Consider the following 25462-nt stretch of genomic DNA (forward strand, 5'->3'; position numbering starts at 1 on the left):
ATCAGGTTCTACAGGTGGACCCAGGGGACCCAAGGATCTACAAGTAATCAGGTCATTTCAAGAGGATAAAGCAATGAAGCATTTTTTTTTTCACATGTATTCCAAAAAAAAAAAAATTTGAAATGTAAGATCAACTATGATTTTAAGAAATCTGAAATTTAGAAATTTCTAGCTTCTATCATTTTGTCTCTGCAAACCTCATATTAAATTAACAGTGAAGTTGGTCTTCAACTTTTAGTTTGATGTAGTCTGTCACAAATAACACATTTGCAAAAGTAGGGGCATTATTATTTATATTTAAGTTGGCATTTTTATTGATACTATTATGTAGCATTACTCTTTGAATTCACAAAAATGATTCAGATGTAAATGTGGTGAAAATACAACACGCAGTGTTATAAACCTCAAATGGTGAAGGACCTTTGGCATCAGTAGATCATCTGAATGCTCTAGAAAAACTGAATCTTCAAAAATAAATATTTTACACAGGAGATGGTGGGAGGAAGCATGGGAAGGAGCTGTATACTAAGCTGGACTTTATTGGTCTTGCAATCCATTTGGCCCTAGTTTTCAGATGATCAATTGGATGGAAACTCTGCCAAGCACAGCCATCCCAGCTTTGGTATCTCTCCCAAACAATGCCATTGTCACTTCCAATAAAGCAACCAAGTTCTCCTAGACAAGTGCAGAGTAATTCTTAGACTTCAAAAGTAATTAATTTTGTCACTAAAGGCAGGGAGAAACCAAAATTATAGAGGTCTCAAAGTTGTACTCCTTGTGGCAAAGAGTGGTACAAGTCACAAAGCTGAAGATAAATATACTTGAAGAGAAGGTAGAATTAACTGTTGGCAAAATGGATCTATGACAAGGTTGGATTGCACATATCATGAACAACACACAGTATAGAAAAGCAATTATTATGACATGTACATGACACCAGAAGGCATTCTCCTCTGAGTCAGGCAGCTCATTCACACGCCATGAATCAGCACTTTGGCATTCATGAGTTGCAGATAGGGCAGAAGGGCTTTAAAACATAGTGTTTGGTAAATACATGCTGCAAGAGGTTTTCCTTTGGGGGTTTAGGATTACGTTGTGACACATCACGTAGAGGGTCAAAGGTGCAGTAGGGTGAGAACTATGTGAACAGCAGAGAAGGACGTGGCTCTTCACAGGGAGAGGCGGACCCCCAGATACCCTTCTCTACATGCTGCTTGACTCAGACTAAACAGCTGGTGAGCAACAGCGAGCGATCTTCCCGACCTTCATTCAGTCTTCAAGGAAAGAGTGCAAACAATGAATGCAATCGGATCCCCACTGGGACGGGAAGTCTTTCCAGCCTGCTAGGTGAAAAACAGGCAACAAATGCCACGTTCTGACTTTACACACTGAAGTCACCAGCTGTCGGGAAGGTGCTCATAGGAGATTAGAAATGAAACGTCACACAAAATATTTCTCCACAGCAGTGATAATGCCAGCAAGCTCATTAGTAGGATGTCAAGTGGTCTATTCTCAGCCATATATTCAGTGCTCTTCATGGCTAGAACTTTCACTTCAGGGTTAAAATACAGTTTTTCTCATTTAAACTTTTCATTATGAAAACAAAGAAAGTCACAAGACAGTTCTGTAAAAAGAACTCCCATCACTTTTTTCAACAGTTATCAACACTTTTGATCATCTTTGGTTACTCTATCCCCATGTTATTTTTTTAGGATTTTAAAGTAAACACCAGACATCATCTTATTTCTCCTGTAAATACTTCTGTAGAGTCTAACAGATAAAGGGTTTTTTTTTTTAACATTACCACTTAATAAAATGAAACTTATTTAATATAGGCAATACGCAGCCTATGTTCAAAACTCAACTGTCTCAAACTGTCTTTTTAAGGATTAGTTTGTTGAAATCAGGATACAAACCAGGTCCACACATTCCATTTGGCTGCAGACCTTACATCTCCTTTAATGTCTAACAGTCTTTCCCCCGCCTGCAATTTTCATGCCATTTATTTTTGGAGAAGTTAGAACGTTGTTTTCCTATAGATTTTTTTTTTTAAGATTTTATTTATTTGACAAAGACACAGTGAGAGAGGGAACACAAGCAGAGGGAGTGAGAGAGGGAGAAGCAGGTTTCCCGTGGAGCAGGGAGCCCGATGTGGGGCTCAATCCCAGGACCCCGGGATCACGACCTGAGCCGAAGGCAGACACTTAATGAATGAGCCACCCAGGTGCCCCTCCTATAGATTTTCTTGTGGTGTTGTTCCTGTATCCCTGTACTTCCTGCAAAATGGTAATTGTAGCGACTAGAGACTCTATTTAATTCAGATTTAATTATTTTGGCAATAATACTTGGGGCTGGGTCTCTACATGTCCTGTTGCATCATATCTGGAAGGATACACTGTCTAGCTGTTCTACACTTAACAATGTTAAAATTGATCAGGTTCAGGGGTTATTAGCCTAACCCATTCATTATAAAGTTCAACATCAAATGTTACCTACTAAGGACCACCATCTAGTCCCACATTTCATTAGATAAGGGAAATACAGTAAGTTTCAAATTCTATCATTCCTTCTGTATTTTTTTCAGTTGGTTTTCCTCTATAAAGAATCTTCTTGGGGTGCCTCAGTGGCTCAGTCAGTTAAGCATCTGCGTTTGGCTCAGGTCATGATCTCGGGGTCCTAGGATGAGCCCCACATAGGGCTCCCTCATCAGTGGGGAGCCTGGTTCTCCCTCTGCCCTGCCCCCTGCTCCTGCTCTCTCTCTCACTCACTGTCTCTCGAAGGAAGGAAGGAGAAGGAAGAGAGAAAGAGAGAAAGAGAGGGAAAGAAAAGAAAAGAAAGAAAGAAAGAAAGAAAGAAAGAAAGAAAGAAAGAAAGAAAGAAAGAAAGAAAGTCTTCTTTTATCAACTATTTGGTTATCATAATATATGGTTTGTAAAGGAAAGGCAGGATACGTGTTTGATAAATGTTTCTTTGTTGTCATTTACCAGTTTTCAGAACAATGATTTTGGAGTATTAGCAATTACCAAATGTGACTAATGGGGGAGAGGGTGGGGAAGCTAGACACTACCAAAAGTTACTAATGAATTCATTTTGTGGCATCATTCTATGAATACAGTGGATTTTTAAAGAATACATTTTATGGATTTCAGTGGATTCAATCTTTTTTTTTTTAATATTCAACTTGTTTCCATCTTTGGCTACTGACAGCCCCTTGAAAGTGTCCCGGCCACTGCTATATAATATGTCCCAAGTTCATCTTAAGAATTCCTGCCTCAAACATATTAAATAAAATGAATTTAAATAAAAAATTCCTGTCTCAGACTGGGCATTAACTACTTCCCCAAGAAGCCCTGGTGTCTTTTAAGAAGAAACTGTATTTGGAAACCATGATCTGAGCACTAAGGATGCTCATTGCTACTGGGTCATTGATTCAGTGGATAGAGATAACAAATATGCATCAACAGAGAAAAATAATGACTTCACACCAATAATTCCAGTTTCAGAGTCCAGAAATGGACCCACACATATATGCTCACATAAATTGCAACAAATGAATTCTTTACAAAAAAACATTCTTTTCAACAAAAGGGGGTGGAAAAACTGAGTATCCATATGGGGAGAAGGATCCTTGACCACGACATCATATGATATGCAAAATTAGTTTCACACGAATCACAGATCTTCACATAAAAACTAAAACTGTAAAGGTTCTAGAATAAGACATAAAAGAAGATCTTTGTAACTAGGAGGCAAGCAATATTTCTAAGGTCTCAAAAAGTATGGATCATTTAAAAATCAGTAAACTAAACTTCATCACAAAATTAAATATTTACAACATAGATATCTAATAAAGAACTTACATGCAGAATACACAAACAGTTCCTACAACTCAATAATAAAAAGACAATTTTAAAGATGGGTAAAAAACTTAAACAGTCTGTTCACAAAAGATGTATGTCAATAAGCACATGAAAAATGTTCAACATCATTAGTCATGAGAAAATGCAAATTAAAATCACAGTGAGATACCACCACACACAAACAGGAATAATTATAATGAAAAAAGCTGAGAATACCAAATGTTGGTAAGGATGTGGAGTGACCAGTACTCATATACACTGCTGATGGGAAATAGTTGCAGTTTTTGTAAATTTAAATATATAGTTAGTATATTACCTAGCAATTCCACTCCTAGGTATTTACCCAAGTAAAATGAAAACCTATATCCACAGAAAGACTCATTAGACCTTTATTCAAAATAGCCCCAAGCTAGAGATAGCCCAGCTGTCCATCAAGAGGAGAATGGGCAAACACATTAAGATATATTCATACAGGGGTGCCTGGGTGGCTCAGTTGGTTAAGCAACTGCCTTCGGCTAAGTTCATGATCCTGGAGTCCCGGGATCGAGTCCCACATCGGGCTCCCTGCTCAGCGGGGAGTCTGCTTCTCCCTCTGATCCTCCCCCTCTCATGCTCTCTGTCTCCCATTCTCTCTCTCTCAGATAAATAAATAAAATCTTTAAAAAAAAAAAGATATATTCATACAATGGAATACTAGTCAGCAATAAAAAGAAATGAGCCACTGAATCCCACAAGGACATGGATGAATCTCAAAAAGGGTGCTGAGAGATAGACACCAGAAACAGGTGTATAAACTCAGTGGTATGATTACATCTATAAGATTCTGGAAAAAATATCTATGTTGATTGAGATCAGAATAGTAGTTGCCTCTAGGGAAGGGACAGGATGGAACCTTCTAAAGTGATGGAAATTTTCCATACTTTGACAGTGCAGCCTGTGCTGGGATGATAGCAGCATTTACTGAGCACTGCTCTGTGTCTGGCAATGGGCCTTTACTTGGCTTTTTACATTTAATACCTCACCTGAATTCTGTAACAGCTCTGCGAGGCAGATGCTAATATCTCCATTTTATATAAGCAAAAACAAAGACTCAAGTAACAAGTTCAAGGTCACAGAGTTAAGTACAAGTCACAGAAGTGATTTGAACCCATGTATAACTCCAAAGTCAATATCGTGGAGCCTCTTGGACAAACCAGTGGGGAACTGAGACCAGAAGACCAATGAGTAGGCCACTGAGGTCATGCCATAACCAAGTGCTGGTGGGAAGCAAGGAGGAAGGCAGACGCATCACTAAAGCAGTGTGACTTGTAACTTTGTGGCAACAGTGGAATGGGGCCAAAAAGGGTCAATAAGGAATAGAAGAACTATATCAGCACTGGAAGAACTGGGGAGTGAGTTTTCTAGGCACTATAAGATAGCTTTTAAGACATGAGTTTGAGATAACATCCAAAAGCCAATGACCAAAGGCAGCTGGAGATTAAAACCTAGAAACTGGGTGGCAGTCAAGACCGGAGAAAACAGAAATTGAAGATGACCAGAGAGAGCGGAAGGGTTCCCAAAGGACAGTCAAGACAGACAAGCAAGACAAGCAGCACTGAGCAAATCCCAGACAGGGGCAGGCTTTACAGAAGAAAGGAAGGAAAAGGTGTTTAGTAACACCTTATTCAAAATTTATTCAATTTCTCAATAAGAGAAATAATCATGATAACATAATCATGTCGTAGATAAAAAAGGAATGACTAGAATTTAAAAAAAGAAAAAGGTGTCAAGGAAGGGTGTTTCATCACCACAGTTCATAAGCCTGAGGAAAGTTCACTGACTGGGTCATTTCCAGGCAACTGATACCAGTCGTTGGTAATCCTGTGGCCTGAAGTCAAACTTCAAGTTACTGGATCTTTCTTGGTACACTTTCCCCAAAAACCCTGTATGTTTTGACATGTTTGCTTCCACACTGTGTCCAGAATTTCCCCATAGAGGGAGTTAGGAAATACTGTTTCTTGGAAGGAAGGGCTTGAACCTGCATTTGCATAAGGCTGACCATATCCACTATGGAGCAAAATGAGGGACCGATCTTTGTCCCCTCATCTTACCCCAGGGGACTCAAGGATTAGATTGCTAATACTGGCAAAGCTCTGTGAATAAGCTAAAACAGAATGCATTTTACTAAAGTGGAGGAATAACTCTAAGGAGGCAAAGGGAAGGAAAGGACATTGACATTCCCCTACTTGTGTTCTTTTATTCTTCTCCACAGTTAAGTGCTAATCAAGAGAAAGATACTCTTACCTCCAAAGAGAGAGAGTCAAGTTCAGGGACATTGCCAGGGCTGTGTTCTCCAGAGTGAAAATTCTCCAAGGGAGTCAACTCTCAGTGGGCATGGGTGTATGGCTCTTTCCACTCTCTTCTTCTACTAAGGCTGGTATATAGCATAGCCAGAGGCCTGCACCCCTGAGAAAGGTCTGGCCATGGTTTTTTGTTTTTTGTTTTTTTCCTCTCTCTCTCCCCCCTCTCTCATCCAGACCCAGTCTGAGATTTAGTAGCTACTGTGGCTTAGGTCAGCTCTGTTCCAGACCCCTGGGCAAATGCACAGCCCCTGGATGTGTCTCCCGCCTCTCTCCATTGGTACAAGCTGGTACGCATCTGTGTGAAGGGGAAAGGGAGGCTCCCCTGCCTGAGTGTTAAGATGCAAGACTGATGTTTCAACACTGAGGCAAATACACAGGGAAAGTCACAACCAACTTTGTTCCCAGTCTGGCAGGTGGACCTAATATAGGAAGTAAGGCTAAAAGCAACCTTCTATGCAGACCCACATAATAAAGAAGGTTTCTGTGCCTTGCTTGTCCATCAGCTCCCTCAGAGATGCTATACAAAGGTATCTGAAATGGGGCTCTAGCATTTCCCAGGCCTCTGGTCAAACGTCATTGTAGGAACTTATTAATACTCCATCCTAACACCTCAAAGAGAAATCAAAATTCATCAAGCTACAGAACCCAAGAATTACTTTGCATTAATTACAACCAACTCATCAAAAAAAAAAAAAAAATCCAAGAATTATTTTGTATTAATTATAAGCAAATCTCTAAAGGAGTCATCCCCATGAGTTATTTTCAAGTGTTTGATGTTCTGGGAATATTCATGTGCATGAGCTATTTCCAGCTCCGGTCACTGTGTTCTGATTATTATTTTTTCAAAATCTGTTGGACTAGAGAGATAATATGAGAGTACACTTTGAATCACCAAGCTTTTGAAAGTAATTTATATTTCTATCATTAATGATTTGAACACAACATTCTAAATCCAAATGTAACCTCCCCAAATTGAGGCTTTCTTGTGGATAATTTTATATCTGCATCATACAAACATGTGGCCCTTTCCCCTAGGGCTCATGAAAGTCACCCTGAACAGACAGTCTGGAAGAGGAGTATAAAGGCATCTGTGAGATGTGATGTGGGAAAATTGTTTTTTCCCAAACTGATCAGTGCTGTACCACCAAATGCAGAATCACAACAAATCAGCCGAGTTAAAAGTCTGCTTTGAAACAGAAAACCATGGAGGGCGAAAGTGGCAATGCCCATCCTGGACACACTGGCAGGGTAAATGGAGGCATCTGTAAACTCAGGGTCCTGAGCCAGAGCAGCCAAGCACACAAAACCTGCTCTGGCTAAAGGTTAATGAGCAGCCACACACACAGAGATATGACCCCAAATGAAAATATGTCCCATTTCTCAGTCTAAAAAATTTAGGAACCCTCTTAGTGCAGGTTTTTGCCTCTGTTATTCCAGCCCCTTCTTGGGAGACCCTGGGTGTCTACACCATGCTGTAGGCTTCATTCTCCCCATGCAATTGCGGTCCCAAATCTGCATGCCCTCTGCCTTGGAGCTTTGGCTTCCATGCTACATCTCAAGCCTTCCCTCTCACACCCTGCCCAAACACCAGGGCCCATGGGAGCCTGGCTTTCCCCAGTTAGGAGAAGGACACTGAAAAAATTTCACTTGATGCGTAGGACCCACCAATTCCCAACGCTGTATTCTGCTGAAATGAAGTAACCCATCAAACCTGAAAGCTGGAAGTACGTCATGGTCAGAGGCTGGGCACTTCTCAAATATGACAGAGGCGAATGTTTTAATTAATAATCCCCCCCGCAAACCTGAAGGGACTCTCTATATGAGAGTATCTTAAAAACAACCTTGCCCCAGCTCCCCTGAACCCACAGTGGTCCCTGGACCCCCATGATTAGTACAGAATCAGTCTAGCACTTAACTCCAAGGACAAGAGAACACTGTATTGACTTATTCCAAGTATACAATTTATTCTGGTCACCTGCCCCAGGAGACTGCAATGCCCTTTCCTGTTTGAAGCAGAGACCCTGCATTTTAGCAACATGGAAACCTACTTCTATGTCCCCCCTCTCCATGCATATTTGAAAGGTAAAAAATTTTGGATAGAATAAGCTCAATTACAAAATCGCCGAAAAGAGAAGTTTAACACGTGAGGGATTTATGCACTAAAACATACACTCTTTTTGATTACTCAGATAGCTAAAGTAGCTTAGAATTGATTTACACAAATATATCTGGAGCCATTTTTGAAAGGAGGACACAAAAAGTAGAAGTGGGTGTTAATTTCATATCCAAAACTTAAGATATAATGTTGTTTATGACTAATTCAAAAAAGTAAATTTTATTAACTCAAAGGTGCACCAAGTTTTCAATTTCTACCAGGAAATGAAGGAGTAAAGGAATGACTGATTATATATGTACAATGCCCAGGAAAGTGCTGGAAGAGAGTGGGGTGGAAGAACAGGGAAGGAAACCTTCTCAGGAGGGAGTGTGACTCCTCTTAGCAGCAACACCCCCCAGGGTCTACTCCCAAAGCGTGAAAGCTTTGTCCAATTGAATTCTGACTTCAGTGCAGCACTTGCTGAAGTATGAAGGGGCTTTTATGAGCTGGGCCCTGAGCTAGAGCACATCCTCTTGAGTTCCACATACCACATCTTCCCTCCTTCCCTGTGATCTATCTATGAGCTGGTAGGGCAACATTCAGGAGAGAACATGAATCATTCATTCAATTCCTGGTTCATCTGCAATATGCTGAGCATTTATAATGTAAATTTTATAGGGCTCAATGAGGAAGGAACTAGAAAAAACTCAAGAAATGATCCCTTCCCTTCAGGGCCCACAAAAAGGTATCCACATGTGAAACAGATCATGGAATAAAATGCTATCTTGGTGCTATCAGGCAGAGGGAGTGATGATCCAAGTCATGCTTGTCATTTTTTCTTATACTCTGTAAAAATTCAATTAATACATGTATGACACAGACAATACAAAGGTCCCTGACATCCCATTTCCTCAAAACTCACCATGCATAAGGGTTTGCTGTAGAGGGCATAGGAAATACATGCAAATACACGCAAACATAGATGTACGGAATATAGCCCATAGCTTGCTATTTTTCACTGAAGGATGTATCAGAGACTTCTATATCTTACCCCATTCCATAATAAAACGCTAACTTGTTCTTTTAAGTAACTGCACAGTGTCCCGTGTTAAGATGAAATTCCATGATACAGCCAGCAATCCCAAGAAGGACGGGTGAAGTTCAGGCACCACCCGGCTACTGTACAGCGTTCACTCTACACAAAGTGACTGTCTCCAGCCACAGCCAGCTGTTTCCTTCCCCTGGAGTCCCAGAAATGGGCAGCAGAGGCAAGAGCTCCTCTCTAAGGAACACATTCCAACATTTGAAACAGGAAGTGGCAGCGGCGATGCCTCATCTCAAGGACTGAGGAGCAAGAACACTAGGTGTAGGAAGGGTGGAAAGGAAAATGATGGGGGTGGGAGAGAAACTTGGGGGGCAGGGGCTCCGAGTATCATGTTTGGTTCTAGCTGTTCCTGGGGCCCAAGAATGATTCGTATCTTGAGCTCCATCAGACATGCTCTCTCTGGTAAGACATTTTCTTTTTTTTCATGTGGCTAATCTGAATTTCTGATATGTGTATGTAAGAGTCCTAACCAGCTCAAGGGACTGGGAGTTCTACTTGTTTTTTTAAGTCTTCCTTTAGTGGGACAGAGTATCAAGCTCCCAGCCGTCAAATTTCAAGTTAGTTATCTTCAAAAGTGTCATGCTTTCTCGACCCCATGCGTTATCCACCCTCATCTTCCCTTTCAATCTATATTTATTTTTTAATTTTTTATTTTTTTCAGAGTCAAAGCCTTCCTGCAGTCCAGGTCACCTTCTTCTCCCCAGAGGCAACTAGTTTCGCTTCTTTTACCTAATTATCATTCCTTGCCCCCATTTCTCTAAATAATACACACTTGCATTTTTTGAGTTGCAGGCATTATCTATTGACTTCCTCCTATGCTGGAAGGAAGATGCAGCTCTTTCCCCATGCCCTACCTCACACCCACACAGCTCCCACTCCTCATTCCCCCACTATAGGTATCTCTTACTTTCAATCAGATTGACAGTGATTACATCATTATGACTATATAAACACTATTCCCAATTAAGTCACATGGAAAACTATGATTATTTTTCCTTTCCTGGGCAACTTCATGTTTCCTCTAGAGTTAATAACTTTGAAGACTCGACTCTCATTTTAATGGTGCTTTGGGAGTGTGGTAGGGTGATTAATGCCCCCTCCCCCAAAGATACCCATATCCTAATTCCTGGAAACTGTGTCACCTTACATGGAAAAGGGAACTTTGCAAATGTGATTTGGTTAAGGATCTTTTTTTTTTTAAGATTTTATTTACTTATTTGTCAGAGAGCGCGAGCACAAGCTTGGGGGGTGGGGAGCAGCAGGCTCCCTGCTGAGCAAGAAGCCCAATGGGGGACTCAATCCTGGGACCCCAGGATCATGACCTGAGCCACAGTCAGATGCCTGACCGACTGAGCCACCCAGGCGTCCCATCGGTTAAGGACCTTGAGATAGATTATCCTGGATGATCCAAATGGGCCCAATGTAATCACAAATATTCCTATAGGAGGGAAGCAGGAGGTCAGACTGAACAGGTGATGTGAAGACAGAAGTACGACGTTGCAGTGACACAAGGGCCAAGAAACAAGGAACACAGGCAGCAGCTAGAAGCTTTTCAGCTTGGGTTTTCAAGGCAAGGAAACAGAAGCCTCCTGAAGGAATGAAGCTGCCAACATCTTGACTTTAGACTCTTGATCTCCAGAATTGTAAGAGAATACATTTTTGTGTTGTTTTAAGCCACCAAACTTGTGGCTTTGTTACAACAGCAATAAGAAGCCAATACAAGGAGGCAGCAAAAGTAATTCCCTTTGTCAAGTCTGTCATCTTGACCCAGAAGTCCTCAGCTACTTCCTGCTGATGAGATGCACTTCTGAGTCTGCGTCAGCTGAGGACCAAGAACTTAAAGAACCCGAGTTGGATAATACCAGAGACACTATTTTCACTACGTTGTTCTGGGAAAAATTTATGAACTGGCTTATTTTTGGTCATCCAAAAATATATCAAATTATAGCACAGGAAACTCCTTGGATTGGAAGCCACACATCCTGGTGTCAGCACTATCAGAACCTAACAGAGTGACTGTGGTAAACTCATTCCATTTTCCTGAGCCCTAATTTCCTTGTTAGAAAATAAAGAAGGAGCACTCTGTGATATTGGAGGTTTCTCTTAGCTCTAATATTTTATAAGTCAGAATGTGGCAAATGAATATTAAATAGTACTCATTTACTCTAAACCTATTAAAACTCCATAGGGAAAATTATTTCCATACACTATCAATGAAGACATAGGATAACAAACTGGTACTATTATTTATAAATCAATACTCCAAAGCTAAAAATTAGATATTAGAATAAGCCATGCAGAGAAAGAATGATGATAGTAAACACCTCTAGGGCTCTTACCATGTGCAAAGTACTATTCTAAGTGCTTTAACAGATATCTAACCAAAAATCCCCTTAACTCCATTTTACAGATGATGAAACTGAAGTTTGGAAAGGTTGAGTAACTGCCACAGCCATCTGGCTCCAGTCTACACTATTACTCATTCTGCAAGACTGCGTTTTGGTAACTGAAAATGGAAAAGGAGGAAAAGAAGGACTATCTGTGAAGTTTGTTGTGCGAATACAAAACAAAATACAGGGGCACCTGGGAGGCACAGTAGGTTGAACCTCCAACTCTTGGTTTCTGCTCGGGTTGTGATCTAAGGTCTGGAGATCAAGGCCCACAATAGCTCCTCTGAGCTCAGCAGGGAGTCTGCTTAAGACTCTGTCTCCTTCTCCCTCTGTTCCTCCCTCCTGCACGCAGGTGCACGTTCTCTCTCACTTTCTCTCAATAAATAACTAATCTTTTAAAAAATACAAAAAACAACCGGTTTTAGAAAGATGAAATTAGGAACAGATAAGGCTAAGAAAGGGGAGGGGGAGGGGAACACATACCAAGGTGAATCTCTCACCACTAGAGAAATATAAAGGGCTAAAAAATAAGTAAACAGAAAGAAGGGAAAGAAAATTGACACACTGTGCCTTGAAAATAAATCTGCTTCGTTAAAATCTTATTTTGCAAAAGCTATTTTAGCATTTGTACACAGCAGGTCTGTTATCCCATGACAATCTTCTACTTCAGTGACATCTTTCTGCATTAGTTAATTAACAGGTGCCACTCACAGTAAGCCCATTGAGCTGCTGCTGCAGGAGACACGGAGCAATATTAGGTATTCAATACCAGTGCTGTCAAGTAAATGACAACAATCAGGGAATGCATTTCATTTTTAGTTTTCTAGCGGAGAAAATAAATATTACTTAGGAAGAATTTGATATGCACCTTCTACATATCAAATTTCTGAGAAAAATTTGAAGGCACATTGGAAATCAATTCAAGCTATAAAGGAACTTGTAAATGCTCACTTAAATTTGAATGTAAAAAATGAAGCCTTCAGAAATAACCACAGAGGAAAATAAATGAAGAAACGTGGTTAACAAAGCTGAAGAGCATTTAAAAAAAAAAAAAAAAAAAAAACAGAAGAGCATAATACTCATTCTTTACCTTCTTGCACTTGACTTCCTGATGGCTCTTGTCACATCTTATCTTTTGGAAAGGTGGCCTCCTTCTTTTGGTTTAGAAGACACCCCACTCTTCTGAGTTTCCTCCCTGCCCATTCCTTCTCAATCTCCTGGAGCACTTTTCTCCAAAACCCCACAATCAAGTATACTTATCTGATGAATGTCTGTGTTGCCTACGAGACCATAAATCCTACAAGAGCAGAAAACACATCTGTTTGGGTTATTCCTATCTAATCTAAGCCTTGCACAGACCCTGGCTCATAGCAGGTTCTCAAGAAACATGTGTTGAGTAACTAACATTATATGACCAAAGAAGGGCTCATTCTAGAAATTCACAGCTGATTAATCATTAGAAAGCCCACTATTGGAAATTACATTGAACAGTGTGTGGAAATAAAGATCACTCAAAGGAGAACAAGCAGAGGCTATTCAGAGCTTGCTATAGCAAGGGGGTCAGCCACTATCCCTTGCGTTTGGAAGAGACTCAAAGACAGGCAGGGGAGTGGGAAAGCTTTATAGAAGAAAGACAGAAAGGCTTCAGGTATGCACTGATTGGAAGCTGTTGGTATGGGGAAGCTGAAAGCAGGTTAACTCGAAGTAGGGCATGTCATGTTATTGGTTTAGGGAGATTTGGGTTTCTGTGGTTGGTCCTGAGTCGGAAGCAGGGGCAAAACTTAAGGAAGCTGACAGTTACTGACCAAGCCCCGACCAATTTGTGCCAACTGCTACAAAGGTAGTGGTTTGGCATCCCGGAGTGGTTCCCACAGAGGCTGTAGTGTGGCTTCCTGGGCTAGGTGCTGCAGAGGTTGGGAGTCAGAGTTCTATTTTCATATCTGAACTGGCCATTGGCCATTTACATATAGCCTCTCAAGAGTGGAGGCATACCCATTAAGGTCAGGAACTGGAAAAGGATGCCCACTCCCAATTTTCATTCAAAATTCCTTGGCTAATCTAGCCAAGGCAATGATAATAATATGTAACTACTCCAATAGTTAATAGGCTTCTCTAAAAGCCTACTTAGGGAGGGGATCAATGAGATTTGAACTCATTAAAAAAAAATGAAGCAGAACTACATGTATTGACATAGACATATGTCTATCACATCAAATATGGAAAACCAAGTTAAAAAATAGTACACATAGAATAACACCATGTAGAGAAGGAATTTAAGAGTCACTGAACATGTCCTATCTTTCAAGCACTGTGCTCTTTTACACACACAGTACCTTTACACACATCTCATTCAATCTGCCGTGACCTCCCAGTTATCCCCACTACCCTGCAGATGAGAAGGTGGGGACCTTCCAGATAACTGGAAGTGAGGAAGAGCCCCAGACCCAGATTCTTCCTCACTACCTTGTACTGCTTGGTAAGCCTTTACACATGAGGAAAACCCAGTTCATCGACCCAGGTGAGTTCACTTTTTCACTTCATACCCTTCTGCACTCATGAATGTGTTTATATTGAATACACATTATCTCTTTTTTTTTAAGATTTTATTTATTTATTTGACAGTGAGAGAGAGAGCGAGAGCAGGAACACAAGCAGGGGGAGTGGGAGAGGGAGAAGCAGGCTTCCAGCTGAGCAGGGAGCCCGACGCAGGGCTCGATCCCAGGGCCCTGGGATCATGACCTGAGCTGAAGGCAGACACTTAATGACTGAGCCACCCAGGCGCCCCCACACATTACTTTTATGATCAGAAAAGTTACAGTTATTTTACATCTTTAAAAAATAAAAAGAAGAAGGAATGATATAGTACTTTAGACACTTTTGGACCTGCGAATAAAGGCTACTGCTCAGGGTTCAGACTGAACCTCTGTAACACCATGTGAGACTCTTATTCCATTCTGACACCTTTGTGAGGCCTGTTCCACCTTGAAGGAAGTCTCAAGTGTCTCAGCCATGAGAAGCCTGATACCAAGGAAAGAAATACTACCTGGCATCTTGGGGGACATTAGAGGGCTGGCTTTGCCTATCTAGTTGGGATGGCTTTGGCACAGGGGCATAATGCGAAAACCAAGGAGAGAGAAAATGGTGCTGAAAAACATGATAAGCTCTCATCATCCATGATAAGCAGTCTCATCCCTTTTCAGGACCCACCCCTCGTCCGTAAGCTCCACCCCAGTCCCTCTGCCTTGTCCAAACCTTCCACCCCCTGCCTCCCTGTCCGAGTCACTCACCTCATATAAGTCTTCCTCATCTCTCCCTTCACCTGTCTTTTTCAACTAAGCCAATTTCTCAGTTCCAAAGAAAACCTTCAACTGGCCTTGCTGCCCCCAAAAATACCATCCTATCCCTCTTTCCTTTACTGACAATGTAGACAAATCTGTTTCCTTTCCATTTTTTCTTCTAGTAAAGTCACCATTAGATTTTTCAAAAGGTACTTTACCACAGCACTTCACCTCTTTTCAACCCTGGCTTGTTTCTCAGTGCCCTCCTGGGTTCTCTGTCGCTCATCGCCAGCTGGCTGGTAACAGAATACTTCATTGGGCACAATGGGATGGTAACGGGATCTTTCTGAAGACCAGAGCATCTAGACGGCAGGGTGTGGCATGCTTTCATTCTCTAGCTTGGCCCAGTGCTTCATAATCAATACGTGAATCTCCTCTGATAATGAAGCCAAACCCTACTAATAACTTGACAAGACAAAGAGCAACACCATCTCCCTTCCTGGCACAATCCTTTCTTCTCCCACCCAACCTGGGTAGAAGTAGATGCTTTCCCCCCTAACCTTCATCTCCTCTGAGACTCTGCAAAGTTCTTTCCAGGATAAGAAATGCACCTACTGTGCCTGCTGTGTTTTCAAGCTAGTCAGCACTAACGCACCCTGAGAGCCAGTAAACGTAATTCTACTATGGATTACTCACTGATCCCATTCCAGAAAGACTGTCTCTCAGATGTCACCTCCCACCAATCTTGGCTAGCAACATTCTAGTTGCTAGATTCTAATTATAAAGCCTAAAACATGGGCGATTAACACACAGGCTGTGACTAGAATTATCCTCACATACGAATTCTTTCACTTTCCCAACTTATTTACCCGATTCAGAGGACAGGACTCCCAAACCGACATCTTTAGGAAGAGGCCAAAGGCATGGTGAGTTTTTCCTCTCCCTGGGATCTGTAACCTCCTCCCTCTCAACCTGTATGCCTGACACTCAGTCCCAGCTGTGCCCCTTTCGCCACGCCCCTGTATGCTGCACCAGCTCCTTTCCTGTTCCGGGTTGGGCTGGTAGGTATCACCACACACCTACAGTTACAGTTTTCGCCTCCTGCAATTCTGCTTCCAATCTCCATCCCACCAGCAGGGTGGCCTAATCTTGCTTGGCATCACTGAGAGAATGTTCCCGCACTGCTAAGAGAGCCTGAGCACCGACCTTGCCATCTCTTACCTGGCTGAGCATTCAAGGCCCTCCACACTCTGGCTCCAGCCCAGCCTGCCAATACAAACCCACTCTTGCAGCCCGGATGTACATCCTCACCCCCCCACCCCCCCACCGCGCTCTCTTCCTTCACTCCTGCCTCTATGCTCGGCTCCCACTGCTCTTTGCGGCTAAGGTGGCCTCTCTTCCTCATCTTGCCTCCAGCCTCCACTTCACTCGTGCACTTTCACTCACCACTTTCTCCTTTGAAAGCTTCTGTTTACACCATCCATTTGTGCAGTATCGTCCTGTATTGCTACTTATCCTTACACATAAAATGTTTCTCCCCAACGAGACCACAAACTCCCCAAGAAAGGAACTATCATGGAATAAAAAAGGTATTTTAGAAATATTGAATACATATATTTGAATTGCACAAGGCACTTTTTGTGAGTTCTACACTGTCTATCACAGTGTTTCGAATATTGAAGATATTCAGTAAATACCTTTTGAATGAACAAACAAATGACTAATTTAGACCACTGGCATTTGAGGGTATGAATATATCTTGTGCATCATTCTACCCAGAGCCCATCTCAGTGGACTCAATAAATCTTTGGGTGAATGTCAGTGAGAAAAGCAGACAGAGGAAGGGGACAGTGTTTAGGTGAAGGTTATGAATATCATGGTTTAGAATTTGCTGTAAAAAAGTAAAACATTCAGTGGAAGAGTAATAGTCACTTAGAAGGTAGAAGATCCCATTTACAACAGCAACAAAAGTAGATGAGATACTTAAGAATAGATGTATCAAGGACCCTGCAAGGTCCACATGAAGAAACAAACATTAATGAGGGATAAAGAATCAGACAAACAACTGGAGAGCCATACCATATTTTTGGCTAGAAAAGCTCAAAATCATAAACATGTTGATTCTTCCTAAGTTAATCTATGAATTAAAAGTAATTGCAAAGGGGCGCCTGGGTGGCTCAGTCGTTAAGCGTCTGCCTTCGGCTCAGGTCATGATCCCAGGGTCCTGGGATCGAGCTCCGCATCGGGCTCCCTGCTCTGCGGGAAGCCTGCTTCTTCCTCTCCCACTCCCCCTGCTTGTGCTCCTGCTCTCGCTGTGTCTCTCTCTGTCACATAAATAAATAAAATCTTTAAAAAAAAAAGTAATTGCAAAAACATTAGGACTCAACATGTTTTTTGAAACTAGACAAGCTAATTACAAAGTTATTGTGGGGAAAAAATCAAAAGGTAAAATAGCAAGGAAACTCTTAAAATAGGTAAAGTAACTAGAAGTGGGAACTATCCCAATCAAATGTCTAACTACATAACAATACCATGAAAATTAAAAGAGTTAGGCACTGACATGTGAGTAAATAAAAATGAAAGGGAAAAATGAAGAGGCCAAAATCTGCACAAAAATACACAGATATTTAATATGACGGCATTTCAGATTGATGGAGAAAAGATGGAACGTTCACTTAACAGTACTACTGAGGAGTGATAAAATAATAAATCCTACTCTCAAGACTTAAAACCAAATATATTTCAAGTAGATCAATGATTTAGTAATCAAAACTGAATCCATAAAAGTAACAGAAAAAAATTAAGGAGAATTTAGAGTTGAGAAAGCATTCCTAATAGGACACAAAACCCAGAAGCTATAAAAGAGTTGTTAAATAATACTTACTAAAACTCTAATTTCTGTAGCAAAATACAACTTAATAAAATTAAACATCAATAACTAAGTGTAAATATTTGCATAACATATCACAGGAGTCAATTTTCACTTACTTGTATTGAACACTGAGAAACTGGTAAGAAAACACTAGAAACACACAAAAAGTGGTCAAAGAAAACGAACAGAGAAATATTTCCAAGAGAAGGAAATACAAATGGCTCGTATGTAAAAGAAGAGATGCTCATAATAAGTAAACTTCAAAATAAAAAGAGACTGAGAGAGGACTGTGATATCCAGTCACAATGGTATAACTGGCACCAAACTCACCCTTCATAAGCAAGATTAAACCTAGACTAAACACATGACCCAACCCTTTTTCAGATGTTAGACAACAAATAGTACAGGATTCTGATTCCTGAAAGAGAGGAGATGCAGGAAATAAGCCCTATAATCACCCTGGTATTCTTTCTGTCTTTCCTGGCATTTCTCCTTTTGAGGTACTTTCCCGACGAAGGCATGAGGTTGTGGGACTCAGAGCAGAGCAGCCTCACTTTGCTGCGCAGCAGGAGAGTGGAGCTAGGGTTTGCTGAGGCAGCTGGAGTTTACCAGGCAGATTAATGAAGGGAGTGAAGCTGCTCAGAAAAGCAGTTTCGGAAATCTGCATAGTGGGACCCTTAAAGTCTTTGGTCATGTGGTAAGATGTTGGTTGGATGAGATTTCAGGTGATATGATAGACAACAGCTCCCTGGAAGCTGTGGGCTGATGGGAGAGCCTGAAATTGCACAGAGCTGGGAGACAAGAGTTCTGGCAATCCAGAGAGAACAAATCTTGCTAAATACTCTGAGTAATGGACTGAGACCTCAGAAAAGCCACACCTTATTAATAGACGCATGAACAAAAATTAAAAACAAGGCTTGAAAGAGTCAAGCTGAACTACCAGTAAATTAAATCACAGCCAGAAAGAACTCAATATTCTCTAAAGACACCAAAATTCAGACTCCCTATTGTGCCTACAGAACTGCCACCATGCAAAAATTATTATACATTGCAAAAAATCAGGGACTGAGAAATGTAACCCATAACCAAGAAAAAATATATATTAAATGGAGATATCAAGATGACCCAGGTTTTTAAAGTAGTTAGTGAAAATATATTGAAAGGGGTGCCTGGGTGGCTCAGTCGTTAAGCGTCTGCCTTTGGCTCAGGTCATGATCTCAGAGTCCTGGGATGGACATCAGGCTCCCTGCTCAGCAGGGAGTCTGTTTGCCCCTCCCCCTTCCCTCACTCATTCTCTCTCTCACTCTCAAATAAAATTAAAAAAAAAAAAAAGCTGGATGCAAAAGACAATATATTGAATGATCCCATTTATATGAAATGCCCAGAAAAGACAAATCTATGGAAACCAAAAGCTGAAATGGGAAATATGGCCCAGCATAAATCTGCCCTAAATCTCATGTGCTGTATTATTTTCTGTCTCATCAAGTTTGCTGACAATTAAATATCAGGCTCAATTAAAATGGACTCTGTTTTACATCCTTCCCTGGACCCACTTCATTCATTTGATATTCTTTTACCAATACTCTCATTGAGCTAGGAACTCAATTCTTACGGGTAAAATGCAATAGAACATTGGTTTTCAAAGTTATTTTTACTGATGAAAACTCTTTTGCTAAGATGTATCATGAAAAGCCCCAACATGCAAAACAGATGAGAGTAGGGGTGCTCTGTTGAAATGAAGAAAGGCTTGTGATCTTGCTTGTGATCTACCTTTGAACACCTCCCAAACATCCACTTTCCTCTTACGGTGGTCTGGGCAATCAAGAATTGACTACATTCGACAGAAAAATCCAAATTAAATATTTGCAAAACTTCAGAAGCACCACAATGGAATCCTAGCATTTCTTGGCAAACTGGCAACTTTTTTCTTATGTGTAGGGTGCTGAAGGCAGGATGCCTTGGGCAAATGCTTATTGATTGGCATAAAACGTGTGGTAGGCTCCCAGCCTGTGTACAATCTATCACAGAATGCAAAGGGTGGGAGTTAAAGTTTAACTTCTACACAAAGTAGTTAAACTTGAGAACTTTTTTCAGTTGTTCGATTTCACTTTTGACTTTTGCTATGTGGCAAAAAATTTTTAACATATTGAAATTTTAATTACTGTAAGCTTACCAACTTTATGAAAATGGCACATTCAGAGGTGGCAATAACATCTGCTTGGCACATGGCAGCAAATGACAAGGTTGCTTGTGGCCAGAGACTCCCTGACTCGAAAGCCCACCTCGCCCATCCTACCCACCTGCCCTCATGATGCATCTAGTCCCTTTAACCCACGCACAATGTACCACATGCCATGGCCCAGAGTCTCCTGCAAGGTTTCTCCCTTCTCTCTGCCCAGAAGATCCCCCAGAGCACCTCAGCCAAAGGTCCAGTGGACATTCTGTACTTGTGTGAGCTTGCTGTACAGTCCTTATTTGTCCCTGCAATAAGTGTTAAATTCTGAAATTTGTTCTAATTTTACTTTTAGCTTTCAACTATTTTGCCAAGACATCTATTAATTCCTCCATTCCATTGCTGCTTTCATTTGAACTCCAAGTTGAATATTTGATCCACTTATCTCCACTTTTCTTATTTAAAATAAAAAGAATTCAAACCTATTTAATCTGGAAGAGCTTAACTGAAAATACAGAAAGCATAATATATAGATTCCCTGAGCCTTTATTTTCTAAATAATCTGATTTGTAGTTCTGATTTTTCATTAATTTTATGATATTTTGATACAATAAATAGATTATGAAGCATAATAAAACGAACACCTATAAATGTTATACTCAACTTGAAAATTAGAATATCACCAATTCCATTTAATTTGCCTGGATAATCCTCCCTGGATACACCCACTGTTCTACATTTTGAGTGTTTTATTCCCTGGTTTTTGCTTCCACAGTCTTATTTTATGTATGTATCCCTCAATGTATTGTTTCATCTTCAGTTTTATAAAATTCGTTATTACACTACATGTGGAACTATGCAGCTTGTATTTTTTTCTCAATAGTTTGCGTATTTGGCTTTGATTCATTCATTTCATGGCTGGAAAATATTCTTGTGTAGGATTTTGCCACATTTATTTATCCATTCTTCTACTGATGTTTACTGGTGTTGTTTCTGTGCTAATATGAATATTTTTGTATCTTTCCCTTGACTGACATACGCAAAAATTTCCCTAAGATTTGTAGAAGAGAAATTGCTCAAAGGATATACAGATGTTCAGTTTCACAAGGTAGTGGGTCTACCGTCCACACTGGGGTTATGAATGCACACCTCCATGTACAGTGCTCACTTGGTTTCTTAACTTCACCAGTGATCCAGAGCCAATCTAATAGTATAAAACGGTATCTCATTGAGAACTTAATTTGTATCTCCCTACTAATAAAAAGGCTGTGTTTTCTATTTATTTATGATTTCATATTTATTTGTCATTTATCTCTTCAGTAAATGCCTATTTACTACTTTCGCTTAATTTTCTATTGGGTTGTCTTTGTCAGTTCTTCCTGAATTCAGGGAGCTCTTCATAGACACAGGAAGTTAATGCTAGGTCAATTATGTATGTCAAGAATAACTTCTCTCAATTTATGTCTTGTCTTTTTACTTTTTAGATGGTGTCTTGTGATAAGCAGATTTTTAAAAATTTGAGGTTCTCAAATAATATCAGTCCTTTTTTGTGATTAGTGTTTAAGAAGTCTTTACATATCTTAAGATCATAAGGGAATTTCCTATATTTTCTTCCGAAAGTTTTTAAAGGATAGTCTTCTACATTTAAATACATAAAACTCCTGGACTTGGTTTTCATGAATGGTATCAAGTAGAGGTCCAATTTCTCTTTTGCCCCCATAATGAGAAATAATCATTCTGGGACCATTTACTGAATACTTCCATCACTTCTCCAGAGACCTGGAATGCCCCTTCCATCATGAAATACAGGTAGGGCTCTATTTTGAGTAATCTTTCTGTTCCTTTGATTTATTTGACCATATTGTAATTCTCACAAGAAGTTACGTTACTGCAACAAAACTATCTTACAGAGATGGACATTTCTTAAGGTCTAATTAGCGTCCCGAAGGGCCATCAGTGGATGTCTCCTGGCTCTGGTACAGGGAGCACAGAGGCAAATAACAAAGCCAACAAGAGATCAAAACTTGGTTGTTAAACTAAATATGTGTAAACACTCCAGAGATCATCTGTACAAATAATTATGACATCAGCTCCTCTTTATAATATGAGCATGCTGTGATCTAAGGCTGATGCAGGAAACAGAGAGGAGGGCTTGGTTTTAGAGACTTCAGGTCATGGTTGTCAGGTCTAGTCCTGTAGGGCACCCCACCTTCCTCCAGACCTCTTCAGTGTTAGTAAGGCATAATATCAAAAGAGCTCTCAAGGTCCTGTCTATTCTAAAATTCTCAAAAAAGTTCCTGCTAATGATACAGGTTACCTAATTTTTTTTTTTTAACAAATCAGCCATGTAGTTCAGACTGTTGAAAAATATTTAAAAACACTGAGTTCTGAGCTGGCTGAAAAATTATCCTAAATAATGATGTGTATTTTTCACTTCATATTTAACTTAAAATTATAACATACATGTAATTTGTATGCATGCTTTATACATCAATTAGGGGTTTTTTGGAGGGGGGTCTTTTAAAAAAGAAGAAACCTGATAATTAATAGCTGATATTTTAATGTTCTAAAATGCAAAAAAACAAAAAAAAAAACCACACTCTGTCCTTCTGAAAAAAAAATCTGAATCTTACTCAGGATGTCAATAGATTTTTACAATTAACAAGGACCACAATAAAAAAAGCTTTTGCATGGTGAAAGAAACCGTCAATAAAAAGGAAAGGCAACCTATTGAATGGGAGAAGATAATTGCAAATGACATATCTGATAAAGGGTTAATATCCAAAATATATAAAGAACTCCTACACCAAAAAAACCCAAACAATTCAATTAAAAAACAGGCAGAGGAACTGTATAGACATTTTTCCAAAGAAGACATACAGATGGCCAACAGACATGTGAAAAAATGCTCAATGTCACTAACCATCAAGAAAATGCATGCCCAAAGCACAAGGATATATCAGTTCACATCAGTCGGAATGGCTAAAAAAAAAAAAAAAAAAAAAAACCCACAAGAAATAACAAGTGTTAGTGAGGACGTGGAGAAAAAGTAACCCCCATGCACTGTTGGTGGAAGTGTGAATTGATGTAGCCACTGTGGAAAACAGTATGGAGGGTCCTCAAAAAAATTAAAAATAGAAATACCATATAATCCAATAATTCCACTACTGGGTATTTACCCAAAGAATATAAACGCACTAATTCAAAAAGATACATGTGCCCCTATGTTTATTGCAACATTATTTACAATAGCCAAGATATGGAAGAAACATGAGTGTTCATTGATACATGAATGCATGAAGAGAATGGTATATGTGTATACGCACATACATATGTATACACACATACACACACAATGAAATATTATTCAGCCATAAAAAAGGAAGGAAATCTTGCCATTTGTGACAAGATGGATGGGCCTAGAGGGTATAATGCTAAGTGAAGTAAGTCAAAGAGAAAGACAAATATCATATGATTTCATTTATATGTGGAATCTAAAAAACAAAACAAACAAAAAACCAGAAACAGACTCAACTACAGAGAGCTGGTGGTTGCCAAAGAGGCTAGGGGTGGAGAGATGGGCCAAATAGGTGAAGGGGATTAAGAGGTACAAACTTCCATTTATAAAATAAATAAGTCCGGGGGGTGAAAAGTATAGCACAGGGAATATAGTCAACAACATTGTAACAACTTCGTATGGTGACAGAAGGTGACAACACTTACCTTGTCGGGCACTTCAAAATGTATAGAAATACTGAATCTCTAAGTTGTACACCTGAAGCTAATATTGCCACTATCCTTCAATTAAAAATAAATTTTAAAAAATGTTATCACCACCACCGCCACCAACAACAACAAAAGCAAGGCCCCGAAAAGAGAAGCTAGAACTAGAAACACTGAGTTCCAGAACTTCAACAGTCAGAATTAGTCATTCAAATCAGTGTTTTGATTTCAGCAACAGTAAAGGCCATTTTGGTTGTGTCCAAAAATATAAAACAAAACAAACAAAACAGGAAACAACAAAAAAAACTCCATAGAAAGATTTGTAAAATTTTTATTTGGGGTGTTTTTTTAAATTGGAAATATAATTAACACACAGTGTTATATTAGTTTCAGGTGTACAATATAGTAATTCAAAATTCTGTCCATCACTCAGCGCTCATCACCATAAGTGTACTCTTCATCCTCATCTATTTCACTCATCCTCCTACCCACCACCCCTCTGGCAACCACCAGCTTATCTCTGTAAGTCTGTGTTTTTTTCTCTTTTTCTTTGTTTCTTAAATTCCAACACTAAAAAAAAAAAAAAAAAAACCGATTGGGTGATTTGATTTTGAATTATGAATAGGGTATACTACAACCGAGCAATTTCACTACTGGGTATTTACCCCAAAGATACAACTGTAGTGATCTAAAGGGGTACATGCACCCCAATATTTATAGCAGCAATTCCACAATAGCCAAACTATGGAAAGAGCCCAGATGTCCATCAACAGATGAATGGATAAAGAAGATGTGGTATATATATACAATGGAAAATCATGCAGCCATCAAAAAAATGAAATCTTGCCATTTGCAACAACGTGAATGGAACTAGAAGGTATTATGCTAAGCGAAATAAGTCAGTCAGAGAAAGACAATTATCATATGATCTCACTGATATGTGGAATTTGAGAAACAAGGCAGAGAATCATAGGGGAAGGGAAGGAAAGATGAAACCAGCGAGGGAGACAAACCGTAAGAGACTCTTAATCTCAGGAAACAAACTGAGGGTTGCTGGAGTGGTAGGGGGTAGGAGGGATGGAGTGGCTGGGTAATGGACAATGGGGAGGGTATGTGTTGTGAGGAGCGCTGTGTATTGTGTAAGACTGATGAATCACAGACCTGTACCCCTGAAACAAATAATACATTATATGTTAATAAAAACAAACAAACAAACTAGGGTATATTCAAGATGGTCAGGTAGAAAATGCATGTCCTCCTCCCTCCCCCAACACACACTGGTATAACTCTTCCTTCACATCTCTGCTCAAATGCCATCTTAAAAGACAGGCCTTCCTCAGTCATCCTGTGCACCACCCCAATGTCACATGTCCTACCCCCCCTTATTGGTCACGTCATGACCTAACATATATTTGACATGCAGATTGTATTCTGGGGGAGAGAGACCATAAAGAATCACTGTTAAGATAAAAGCCTTTGTTTTATTCCAGTGCCTGGAACAGTGGCAGGAATCAGTTCTCATCAAACATTTAAATAAATGAATATGTGAATGACTAAGTGGGTGGAAGTAAAAGCCACTTCCATTATTTGGGACTATAAAATGGCTCAGGTCTTCAGACTGATG

The 25462-nt window shown here is 40.0% G+C and overlaps 1 protein-coding gene across 1 annotated transcript in view; it reads right to left on the minus strand.

The window, feature by feature from the left end:
- ULK4 (unc-51 like kinase 4) overlaps positions 1-25462 on the minus strand; it is a 580245-nt gene that overhangs the window by 177604 nt on the left and 377179 nt on the right. The window lies entirely within an intron of this gene.

Source organism: Mirounga leonina, unplaced genomic scaffold (genome assembly GCF_011800145.1).
Source record: "Mirounga leonina isolate KUSES-001 unplaced genomic scaffold, KU_Mleo_1.0 Mir_115, whole genome shotgun sequence".
NCBI classification, from domain to species: domain Eukaryota; kingdom Metazoa; phylum Chordata; class Mammalia; order Carnivora; family Phocidae; genus Mirounga; species Mirounga leonina.